Raw genomic sequence first — 12754 nt, forward strand, 5'->3', positions numbered from 1 at the left:
ATTTGTAATGCTCGTTATGAGAACGGGAGCTTGCAGCTGGTTTCCTGTGGGCCGTGTTCAAGCAAGTCGCGAGCTGCGTCTTCAAGCACTGAGCAGATTAGTTTTACCCAGTTATCTATTAGCTGCCAGTGTATCATAATCTGTACAATGGTGAATATATTTCGAGCCACTACTTGCGCGCAGCACAGGCTAAGGCAATGCCCGAAGAGGGGAAAGGGCAAGCGCTAGAAAGGCGGGTGAGGAGAGCAACCTCCTCTCGTATATAACATTCGTAGTGCTTTCCCCCTCTCCCCCAGCCCTGCCCTCCCCTCCCATATGCCTTCTTAGTGCTCGCCGTTTCTCTCTTCGCATGGCGTTGCATTCACCTGCACTACACACAACTAGTGACACGGAGTATAATTGAAGGACGGTACACTTACAGATGTCAAAGCACTTGAAGAGTTCGCAACTTCGGTGCAATGCCACTGGTTGCACTTTTGTATCGCACTTCAGATGGGTCGATTGGCCCGAAGTACCTGGAAAATAATAAGAATGATAGAATAAATTAATGTGCCATAAACCAGTGCTGGGCAGACACACTCCAAAAAGTATTCGGGAATACTGAGATACATCTGCTTTAAGGCCAAAAATACAGATACTGAGATACATTGTCTTTTATGCAATGCTATATCCCCGAGACACTTCTGCGAAACTGGTGAAAAAGTATTCAGGAATACAGATACAATGTGTAGTTGTATCTGTATTGTAGAGGGTGTAGTTCGTGGGGAATAGGTACGGTCAGCGGCGTTCCAACTTGTTTTCGAGTCAGGAAGGGGGGGGGGGGGGGGGGGGGAGTGCTCTTGGTATCCCTTGGGCGCCGCCGGCCAGTCTTTGACCTGCCCTGTGGCGGCTGTTTTAGGGGGGGTGGCAGGGGGGGGGGGGGGGGACAACACATGCCTTGCGCCCCCCTTGCCCCCCCCCCCCCCACCTCCGGTTGGTACGCTTATGTGAATGGTATCTATGCTTTGCTCCTTTTTTGTGCCATTTTATATGCTGTTCTTACTTCAAACTCTTTATTTATCATTAATGCCGCTAAAGAAAACTTGTCGCCCCGTTGAATCAAATAGTTACAAAATGGTAAAGACTGCGTACCATGCTTGACGAAAGGCGTCTGCAAAAATTCAACCTGTTTTGCTGTGAGGGCAGCCTGTGCATCAGAGATTCGAGTCATCAGTACATGTAATCTAACCAAGTACCAAGCCCAATCACACAATATAAGCCTAGCAGTCTGACAAGTAAAGAAGAAAAGAAAACAGTGTCCACCGGATAGTCAATTGCTCACCTTGCCAGACGGTGCCTCGGGACCATGGCGGCATCTGCTAGGTGCAGAGCTTCTGATCTGTGCATCAGAGAATAGGCATTAGCAAACATGATCTATCCAAGCACCAAGCCTAGTTTCACAAGATACGCTAACAACCTGAGAAAAAGAAAAACAGTCTGCAGCATAGTTGATTGCTTACCTTGCCAGCCAGAGCCTCGGGACTATGGTAGCGTCTGTGCTACAAGCAGAGCCTATCGCCTGTGCATTAGATTACTCATTAGTATACGTGATCTAGACAAGCACCTAACCTAGTCACACAATTTTACTTAGCAGCCTGACAAGTAAAGAAGAAGAAAAAAAGAAAATAGGGTACGCAGGGTAGTGAATTGCTTACCTTGCCAGAACGTGCCTCGGGACAATGATGGCATCACTGCTAGGTGCAAATAGTCATTAGTAAACGTGACCTAGCTAGGCACCAAGCCCAATTTCACAATACATGCATTACAAACTAAAAAAAAAACCAGTGCAGGATAGCTGGTTGCTTACCTACCCAGAAAGGGCATCGGGACTATGGTAGCGACTGTGCTACAAGCAGAGCCTCTCGCCTGTGCAGTAGAGATGAAAGTCATTAGTACACGTGATCTACGCAAGCACTTAGCCCAATTTCACAACATATGCTTAACAATCTGACAAGAAAACAAAAATCAGCAGGCTAGTTGATCGCTTACCTTGCCAGACGGTGCCTCGAGACTATGGGGACATCTGTGCTAGCAGCAGAGCTTCACTCCTGTGCGTTAGAGATTCAAGTCATTAGTACACGTGATCTAATTAAGCATCTTATGTTATCTCACACTTCACAGGTGCGTGAGATGACTTGCATACTACAAGCACAAGGATACACTCGCGTTTTTGAACCATTAACACTGCGACACCTAATTGTTGCTGTAGTGTGACAAAGTGTATGCTTCACAAATGAAACATGCAATAAAACGTGTAGTCTAATTTTACAAATTTTGCCCAAGAAAGAGTCTGACAAGTAGGGTACCAACATGACAATTCAAAGTTAGCCAAACTCGAGCTTCGCAAAAGCTAGCATCCGCGGGTACAGCCACTGCACATGTTTCCAAATAGAGCTCTCAAAGTAACGCCAAACTGAGCACCACAGACACCGAAGCTGGTGAATGCTGTCCTAGAGTTCCTGCATAGGCTCTCTATGGGAGTCAGAGTTGCGCGTCTGTTATCCACACGCTGACACGCCGCTATTCGCCTAGATCCGATCATGTAAGGAGCAAAATCCAAATACTGTGCAGGAAAGCCGCCGATACGGCCGTTTCGCCGACGTTGCAATCACCTCAGCGTACGTTCCCCTGCTTTTGTCTCCTCCTCCTTTCCTGTTTTTCAGGAAAGGAGAAGGAGCACGTTACTATTCGCCCAATCCAGTGAGATGAGGAGCAGAATTTCGTCCCCTGCAGGAAAACCGGTGCTCCGGGGTGAACGCGCAGCTCTGGTTTAGGGTTGGCAGGTTGGGCTATAAATAGCCCAATCGGGCTACTCAGTTTTGTAATAGGCAGGAAAATCTGGTGGTTGGCTATTAAGCTATTTCATACCCGATATTCAACAATTTTCAAAGCCTTAAACATGATACTTCTGCGCCGGGTAGAGAAAAACAATCAACTCAAGAGGTTAGGAAAGGAAAATATCCAAATCACAAGCGTGCAAATACAATATCTGGACCCTCATTGGTGTTGGTTGCGGAGGTGCAATATCGTTTTTCTGAAGTTTTTTGGCACGATTTAATACCGCAGGCAGGGGTGGAGGCACGTGTTTCCAGAAGGAGGCAGGAAGAGGAGTGGGGGCAGCTTAACAGATGTTTGAGAACCCTCTTCTTTCGCTGCACTAAAATATACATGGGGACGCTTTATCCTCTTATTGCCTTCTTCTGTAAATAATTGTCTTATGTCATGTATCATGTTACCCGTGTTCCAAAGAGATGTAAATACCTTGTATGAAATTTTATCTCTTGGGCTATTTTTATAGCCCGACATTTGGCTATTCTTGGGCACAATATCAGGAAATTTTGACGGGTTAATCTGCAAATACCTGGCGACCCTGCTCTGGCTACCGTAGGGGGACTACGCAGGAACTCCATGCTGCCCTAGAGTTCCTGCAGAGGCAGCCTACGGGAGTCAGGAGTTGCGCGTTCATCCCAGTAGCTCCGGCTTTCCCGCACTTCAAGTCTGCTCCTCACGTGACTGAATTCGGGGAATAGCGGCCGCCGCGCTCTACCTCCTCATTTCCTGGAAAGCAGGACAGGAGGAGGCAAAAGCGGGGGTATGCACACCGAGGCGCTTGCACCGTCGGCGAAGCCGCCGTACCGGTGGCTTTCTTGCACGGCATTTGGAGTCTGCTCCTCACGTGATCGGATAGTGGCAAACAGCGGTGCGGCGGCACGGGGAAACCAGACGCGCAACTCTGGCTGGAGCCTATAATCTCAATGCTGCTCTAGAGTACCAGTTCGTGTATAGGCTCCCTACGGGAGCCAGAGTTGCGCGTCTATTTTCTACGTGCCGCCGCGCCGCTATTTGCCAAGATCCGACCACGTACCGTGCAAGAAAGCAACGTTGCACGCGCCCCGCCGTACGCACCTCTGCTTTTGAGCGCGCCGCGCGCCTCGTCGGTTCGAGAGTCAATGGTTCCAGTACCCTCTCCCTCTTCCGAGCAGGGAGGGAATATGGTTTTGTTGTGTCGACCTCGGGGGCGGAAGATTACGCACGATGGGGACAAAGGCGAGTTTGGGGGAGCAGTATCTAGGTCACAGCGCCTCAATGGTTGAACAGGATGTAGCTGACGTTTTGGGTGTGGAACGGGTGGGAGAGGCCTGGCGCGCGCGTTGTTTTCTCGACACTTAGCCTCGTGTCGAGGTGGCAGCACATATTCGCTAAGAGGTCCAAAAGTCGCGTGAGGAGCTGGATCAACATGCCGTGCAGGAAAGACGGCGCTACAAAGATGGACGCGCAACTCTGACTCCCGTAGGGAACCTATAAAAGAACTCTAACTGCCTTGTCCCGAAGCGCCGCCTTAGTTCCATCATCCCCACTGAAAATCGCATTGCATAACCATACGTGCGAGCGAAGCCGGTAACAAGCGCGAGCATGTTGCTCTGCAATGTCTCGAAGCTGCGATGTCGTGCTCGTTTGTACACTCAGAGAACCGGGCACCGCCACCGCGCACACATGCCACAAATACAAAAGCGAAGAAACTCTGACATAAACAGGAGAAAAAGGAAAGCACGTCCCCAGCTAGCAGGCCCCGTGCCTCGCAAAACGCAGCATCCAACGAGTGCATGTAAACGGCAAACTTACCTTTATCGGGCGGGCACATCTTGGTTTGTGACTGCAGCTACGTGCCAAGCATCGCTTCGTGAACACGATCCGCTTTGTCCAACCACCTTCTAAAAAAACACGCAATTCAAAGTAGCGCGGATGAACAAAGGCGATGTCACCCGCCAGCCGAAGCAAAAGTATGGCCGCCGAAGCACGCCGAGATGGAATGCAGGAGGTGAGGAGGTCAAGTCTCCTAGCAACACTAAGGCCAGATAACGCGCGGAACGCGATCGCTATCGCGATAGGTTGTCAGTCGGATGACGTGTAACCAGTGACTGCTAATCAGGACACGCGCACTACTCTATTACCGCGCGCATTTTGTTTGTTTTCTTGCGCTCTCCTGATAGCACTCCCTCTCCCCTTTTTGAAAAAGGAAAGGGGGGGGGGGGTGTAATGGTGCACCTTTCAACACCCTCGCCTCGCCCGCCGATTCCTTTGGGAGAGGAGGTTTCGCGTGATGGGAGTGCGATTACGCTCGCCGGGTGTCTCCAGTCGAAGGGGGTGTAAGGGTGCGCGATACACCCAGATACACCCTTTTTTTCTGAGAGTGTGCCGGCACATGCTTACAGGTCCATCATTTACCTTTTATATGCATGGGCAAAGGAAAAGCTTCGATGTTTTGGCTTGACGGAAATATAAGGAACACCAGTTCATTTCACCGTGATGTCTAGGGTTTTAGTTGAAAAAGCCGCTGTGATTGACGAAGAGTATAGTTACGTCTCCAGGTAATCTGCCAGGAGACAAACTTCATTTAGAGGCCCATGTTAATTCATCTAAAAGAAGACAAATGCTTAGGAACAAAAACGGCGCTCTAATCCCCACGGAAAGTTTTGGTCGCCCTGTCAAATACCCGGTTGTTACTCTCACCAATACGCAAAACGCTAAACGCTGAATCAGTGGGAAATTTATTTCAGGATGGCCAACAGCGTAAATCGTCCGGCAAGCAAAATCGTTGGATCGTCCCAATCGAGCCGTGAATTAGGCCTTGAGTTAGCGACCCTCCCTGTTGGGGTGGTTTCATTGAGCGCTACGTCATGAAACAGTTCTTCGGACGCCACCAAGATAACGCACCCACGAGACACAGTTCGCGCGTTCCGTATAACATTTGTGAGCACCGTACCTATTGGGCAACCATATGTCGTCACGTGAAAACTTTTACACCAACGCTTTTTCCTAAACAATGTAATACTGTACATTCTCATCATTCAAATCCGAAAGATCTTGAGACTCGTCTTTCTCAAAACGTATTCTGCAAACTGATCAGCAAGGTGGCAAACACGGGGGTGTTTTCAAAGCTGTGACGTGTTGCTTTATTTATCAAGAGTAAAAATGCACGTAAAATTAGGTCTCTACCACTGTTATAACTTCCGTGTGACGTGTATAAAGCGGGCGTGAAGCCATATGGACGGATGGATGGAGCAAACGTTTTTACTGCGTTGGCATTAGCGCTTACATTAGAGCGAAAAGCTGATGGCGGTGAAAAGCAGTGCCCAGCTAGGCTGGCCGAAATGTGGCGCAAGAAGCAGCAAGCCAACGCGAGTCTTCCTGCAACGCGGGTCTTCCTGCGCCGGAAGATACTAGGGAGTTTTCGTAGACCGCGTTGCGCCCTCCGCTAAGCGTTCCGCAACGAAGAAGTTGCTACTGCGCCTGCGCGCCGATAGCCTTGACTGTTGAGTTCCCGCTATCGTAGCGGGTTGCGGAGGGCCTTGCGGGACGGCGAAAACGATCTACGAAAATTACTTATTAGCGAGTTTTAGTAGACCGTGTTTCCCCCCTCCGCTAAACCCCTCCGCTACCCGGAACTCTACAGTCAAGGCCATGGGCACGCAGGCGCAGTGGCGGTTTCTTTGTAGCGGGGTGCTAGCGGGGGGGGGGGGGGGGGGGGGGGGGGAAATACGGTCTACTAAAACTCCCTATTAAAGGAAGAACCATTGGCGGATGCTTAGGGAATGAGTTAGCATGACCCTTGGGAAACGCTAAACACTGACCACGTAATGAAGCAAAAAAAAGAGGTAACAAAAAATTAAAAATGTTTACAATTTTCTCTTACGCCGAATTAGAGCGCAGCTCTTGAGGAGAAGGGGAGGGTACGGAGGGGAGGGTATGCGTCTCTTGCTTCCCCGCTAAACTTAGCGTGGAAAATTTTCTGCTAAACTTAGCGGGAATGTTTTACGCTCGTTACCTCACACGTGACGTCACGTGCGACGTCACACGTGTTGTCACGAGGGTAAATTTCTCACGTATATTTTTTCCACCAAATTTAGGGGAAATATTTCCCCGCTACATTTAGCGGTAATATTGTCAATGCTGATTGCGTGCGACGTCACGTGACGCCACACGTGACGTCATTATGGGAAGCGTCCCATAATGCAACGCGCGGTTGCGCCGAAGGCGACGCCGAAACTGTCGCCGACGCCGACAGTGTCACCGCCGAAGCCGGAAACGGGCGCCTGGTGAGGTGAGGTGAGGGCAACGTTTATTTAAAGCTAGGACAAACGCCAGTTCCTAAAGCGGGGGCTACACCGGTCAGACTCAACTCAAAAGACAGTCCTCGGACATATTTGAGCGCGAGCCACCGCGAAAACCGTGCCCCGAATGGCGCGGGGCAACAAGTTCAAAAAGAAATTCGGCAAGCGCAACCCGAACAGCGAACACCGCGGCGACTCGCGTTCGCAGGCCGTCCCCTGGACGAGGCATGAGCAGCGCGACCCCGGCCAAAGGGACCGACGCGGCGTAGTCGCTTTCAAGCGTGGCGTCTACTTCCTTGGCGGCGTAAAATTATGTGTATCATTATAACGGGCGCCTGGAAGCTGCGCTCTAAGATGAAGGAAGCAAAATAGAAAGTGAAGGAGTCAGTGTTAGCCTTTCCCGAAGGTAATGCTAACGTATTCCCTAAGGATCCCCCAATGTATCTTACAATAAATGTTCAGCCTTTCTCAAGCGGTCGCATTCGAGCGGGGCTTGAAGTTAATGATTTGGCTGGAGGCGTGTGCAGAGTCCACTCAGCTCGAGCAAGCTGAGTACAGTCTGCAGCACCTCAAAATCGTCTTTTGAAATCTCCCGACGGCTTGGTCTATGACTCATGTCTCCAGGCCGGTCTTCAGGGGCGACATCTTTCCATGATTGCTTGCGCGAAGTATCGTGCTGTTTGTATTCCCACTGTACGTGACGGAGTTTCGGCGGAACGAGCACTTCGCAGTAGGAGCATTTCGGGTCTGGAGGAACGTACTCGGTATCCTCCTTTGCATTCTTAGCATTCTCCCATAGTTGCACGAGATGACGTGTGATCGCGCCGTTGGTGCAGACATGTCTTTAAAGAAGAGTCTAATGTATCTTGAAACATTGCTGGATGTGGTCCGGATCGTTTTCGAGACAGGCCCTAGGCTGCTTGGTCAGGGTCCTTCTAATGCTTCGAAGCGAAACTTCTTGGTGGTATTCTCGTCCTCCCTGACTTCATCATCGCTAGCGTTGACACCGAGGCTGACGAGCGTATGATCGGGATTGTTTTCGATGCGCAGATTGAAGACTTGAGATAGCTTTTCCAGGGATTTAGCGAACGCTAACCCACGCATTTTGGCGGCGATGAAGCTCGAGGGCCAAGTCGAAGATCCCATCGACGGAGGGACTCGTGGTGGAGTACCTCTTACAACGGCGAGTCATTTCTTGCAATTCTGTGAAAACAAATTTATTTCGTAGGTTACACCCCCCCCCCCCTTCCCCGACGTTCAAAAGGGCCGCTCGGACGACTTAAGTTACAGCCAACTCTGGAATTCCGGCTTTAGACGGGAGCGCCTTTTCGTGTTACCACCTACAGCATCGACAACGATTTCCAGATCCAAAGGTTTGTTGACACGTCAGTGTTAGGGAAGAGGGGAAAACTTACAACCTAGCGGTTGTAAATTTTCTTTGTTCATTATTGTGCAGCTGGCACCACGCAAGGTTATAATCCAACTAGCTTAGCTCCAGCCAGTAGTGTTAGGGCTTCTGGGCCATCGCGAAAGGTTTCTACTTCCCTGAAGTGTCTCGCGACGAATTTTCGTCTCCGTTCAACATGTACATGGGTTCTACGTTTTCGGTACACGAGTCGATTGCGCGACTTCGATCAGTTCCTGTGGCGGTGAATGACGGTTGTGGGATATTCGATAAATGACCTGGGGTCTGGCTCACGAGTTTCACAAGGGCCCAACACTGGAACATCGGTTCCACTGTTGTCACGCAAGACAACGCATTTTCGCAGTTCCGTAAGCTCGGTCTGTTGTGGCAGGTCGGTGACGGTCCAGCTGGTGTCGTTGAGCAGCGAGCCCAACTTCGTTCAAGGGTGCTAGGTGAGGCGTTAGAACCACAGTCCATACATTACCTAGAATATATACAACAAGAGTTTGGCTACTTATTCGCCCACACCGCCCATGAGGTGCAACATGCGACTGACAAGTTGAAGCCAGGTAAAATGTTGAACTCTTCATGCACAAGGTAACCGCCCTAATGAAAAATACACCAGGCAATACTGGTGCGACATCAGAGAATCCTGGTGTGACACCAGAATATCTGGTGTACCCACCAGCAATGCTGATGTATCGAGCACACTAGCCTGGTGTGCCCACCAGAAATGCTGGTGTACCCGCACATCAGCCTGAAGGGTACACCAAGCGAGTCTGGTGTCACACCACAAGGACTCATGCGCCGACCAGGCAGCCTGGTGTGCACACCACGCAGTTTGATGTGACATCAGAGTTGCGTTTTTGCTGACTTCCCCCCCCCCCCGGTCCGCGCGCGTGTTTTCTATTAGATTGTGTGACGCTCCGTCCCCCGACGGGGAGCCTTGTTTCCTCCCGTCTTGGTAGTCGCCGGAGACCCCGCGGTGGGCTCCTTTGTGCTCAAGAAGTGTCCCCCTCGTCCCGAGCACTTTCCCAGGCGGCCTTGAGCAGCTTGGGGCGCTCGCCGGCTCGCCTCTTCGAGGGTTTCTCTTTTCTTTTCCGCCGGTATTCTTGTTTAAGTTTGATAAAGTAATGCAGTTTTCTTTGTGAGTCGAAGCCGAAAAGATGTCTTGGTGCGCTTTTCTTGCTTCCGACGAGCTTGGTTTGGTAGCAAAGTAACAAAGGAAGCTAGTAATTATTACAGTTTTTGGGGCCGAAATGCCCACTGCGAGCGAGGAGGGCGTCGACCGCCTGAAGCGAAAGAGGATCACCCTGCGAGCCGCCACAACAAAGATCATCAATGAGATTGGCGTCTGCTGGCCACGGATCCAACCGACATCGGTGAGCTCGAACAAACATTTTATATTCTTCTATTTAAGGGGAGGCTGTCCTGAAAGAGCTGGACAAGGAAATCGAGCTATCTGTCGAATATGATGCCTTAGAAGAGGAGATTTCTAGTGCGGAGGAGTGCGTGGAACGGATCAGCGTAACTAAGACACGAGTCATCCGGAAGCTGAAAGCCCAAGAATTGCGGAACAACAGGGCGTCCGGTTCTTCGACGCAGGGCAGCGGCTCCGGACAGACTCCAGTTCATCACGGCCTACTCCCTACACCAATAAAGCTTCCGAAGCTTTACTGTTGCTCTTTTTTGCTTTTTTGAATAAAGTAATTATGGCAGCAGCTTCGTTGTGAAACTTATCATTGTACCCTTTTTGTGATTAAAGCAACACCCAGCGAACAGGTGGTCTGGTATCACATTAAACGAAACCTGCTGTCCCTCCAGAACACCAGATTTCTGGTGTACCATCAGAACACCAGATTTCTGGTGTCATACCCACACATCAGATTTCTGGTGTCACACCAGAACACCAGATTTCTGGTGTCACACAAGAAAATGTCCCAAATCACATCTGTGAAAAAGTCTGGTGTAACATCAAGTCACACCAGCCCTCGAGCTGGTGTATTTTTCACTAGGGCGTTCGTTAAAATTTTCCTTGAGGCTTTTGTATGATAATTTTCTTGTTTGTTATATTCTGTTTATTTAACTGTTTGCTCGATTAAATTAGTGTTTATTTATTTATTTCATACAGAACACTAAGGTTCACCTTGGCTCCATGTCAAGTAGCGATCAAAACTCTTAGCAATTGTTCCGCTGACCTTCACCTCAAATTCAAACTTCAAAAATACAACACAAGGGCATGTGGGTAAAATTTTTAACACTGGGGTGAAATAAAACTTTCAAATTTTTGTTGTAACCAGCGACTCCCTTTAAGAATGTTGTGATTATGATGATGTTTTACGTTTATGGAAGGGGAGTAGATACGCTAATTCCAAAGGGCTACGATGTAATTTTAGCAATTTTCGGAATTCTTAAGAAAAACTTGCCTGCTGTTAAGAAAAAGCTCGCTTCAAGAAGGAATAAAACTGCAATTTCTTTACCATATAAGACCATGGGAAAAGTTCGGAACTTTATATTTTTCTAATATGGGTCGTATTTGCAGATCACAGCTTCAACCAACAACTTTTATCTTACTACAAAAGTCACAAAGTACATAAAACTAGCAGTGTTTACGTTAAACGTTGTAGAGTTTGCCTGAAGAGAGCTACAGGGGTCGCCTAGTTTCTTATATATTCATGCACCTTAAATATTTTCCAACACCATTCTTGCATAATATATGATGGAGTTGTTCTCCCATGACGAGGAACTGACGAGCATGCAAATAAGTTCTTGAATAGTTCATGAACTGATTCTATTCACAGCCCTCCGCCGCTACATGGGGTGTCATATGCCGCAATTTCGGAAAACTTCATGTGTGTTTCAAAAAAAATATCGGCCACTAATATGTGCAGGGTGATAAGATATTGACAATGGCTAAATTCGCGTTTATGTTGACATTGTTAGCTTGGTTGTTTTCTCACGCTGATTAAAACCTCCCGTGACTTCATTGTAGAGCTAAAAAATGTTGAATTCTTATGAAAGTTAGGTAGCATTCAGTGGAAATTTCGCAAAAACATTGGCCGTTCCACAAGATCTTGCTTTTTCTAGAACTATGCAGTACCATCCTCCGTTATAATTTCTGATGCCTTCAAAGATCGCGCACAAAAGAAAGTGTAATTCCTTTCTTTTTTTTACTGTATTATGGAAGGTAAATATATTCTTCCCTAGTGAAAAATACACCAGCTCGAGGGCTGGTGTGACTTGATGTTACACCAGACTTTTTCACATATGTGATTTGGGACATTTTCTGGTGTGACACCAGAAATCTGGTGTTCTGGTGTGACACCAGAGATGTGGTGTTCTGGTGTGACACCAGAAATCTGATGTGTGGGTATGACAACAGAGATCTGGTGTTCTGATGTTACACCAGAAATCTGGTGTTCTGGCGGGACATCAGGTTATGTTGTAATGTGATACCAGACCACCTGTTGATTGGGTGCTGCTTTACTCACAAAAAAGGGTACAATGATAAGTTTGACAACAACGCTACTGTCATAGTTACTTTATTCAAAAAAGCACAACAGTAAAGCTTCGGAATCTTTACTCTTGTAGGGAGTTGGCCGTGATCAAGTGGAGTTTGTCCAGAGCCACTGCCCTGCGTCGAAGAACCGGACGCCCTGTCGTTCCGCAAGTCTTGGCCTTTCAGCTTGCGGTTCACTCGTGTCTCAGTTACGCTGATTCATTCCGCGTACCCCTCCGCCCCAGAAATCTCTTCTAAGGCATCATATTCGACAGATGGCTCGATTTCCTTGTCCAGCTCTTCCAGGGAAGCCTCCTTAAGCAGGAGAAAATAAAAGGTTTCTTCGAGCTCACCGATGACGGTTGGATCCGTGGCCAGCAGACGCCAATCTCGTTGATGATCTGTGTTGTGGCGGCTCGCAGGGTAATCCTCTTTCGCTTCAGGCGGTTGACGCCCTCCTCGCTCGTAGTAGGCATTTCGGCCCCAAAAACTGTAATAATTACTAGCTGCCTTTGTTGCTTTGCTACCAAACCAAGCTCGTCGGAAGTAAGGAAAGCGCACCAATACATCTTTTCGGCTTCGACTTACAAAGAAGACTTCCTTACTTTCTCAAACGTAAACAAGAATACCGGCGGAAAGGGAAAGAGAAACCCTCGAAGAGGCGAGCCGGCGAGCGCCCCAAGCTGCTCATGGCCGCCC

General features: G+C 48.8%; 1 long non-coding RNA gene across 1 annotated transcript; it reads right to left on the reverse strand.

Moving 5' to 3' along the window:
* Positions 1-1693: 1693 nt before the first annotated feature.
* On the reverse strand, positions 1694-2051 carry LOC120836970. The gene is made up of 3 exons (XR_006076564.1): positions 2029-2051; positions 1847-1905; positions 1694-1730 (listed from the first exon to the last, which is right to left on the reverse strand). It is a non-coding gene; the product is annotated as an uncharacterized LOC120836970 (long non-coding RNA).
* Between the last annotated feature and the right edge of the window lie 10703 nt (positions 2052-12754).

This window comes from Ixodes scapularis, unplaced genomic scaffold, assembly GCF_016920785.2.
Source record: "Ixodes scapularis isolate PalLabHiFi unplaced genomic scaffold, ASM1692078v2 PGA_scaffold0__279_contigs__length_252992795, whole genome shotgun sequence".
Taxonomy (NCBI): Eukaryota; Metazoa; Arthropoda; class Arachnida; order Ixodida; family Ixodidae; genus Ixodes; species Ixodes scapularis.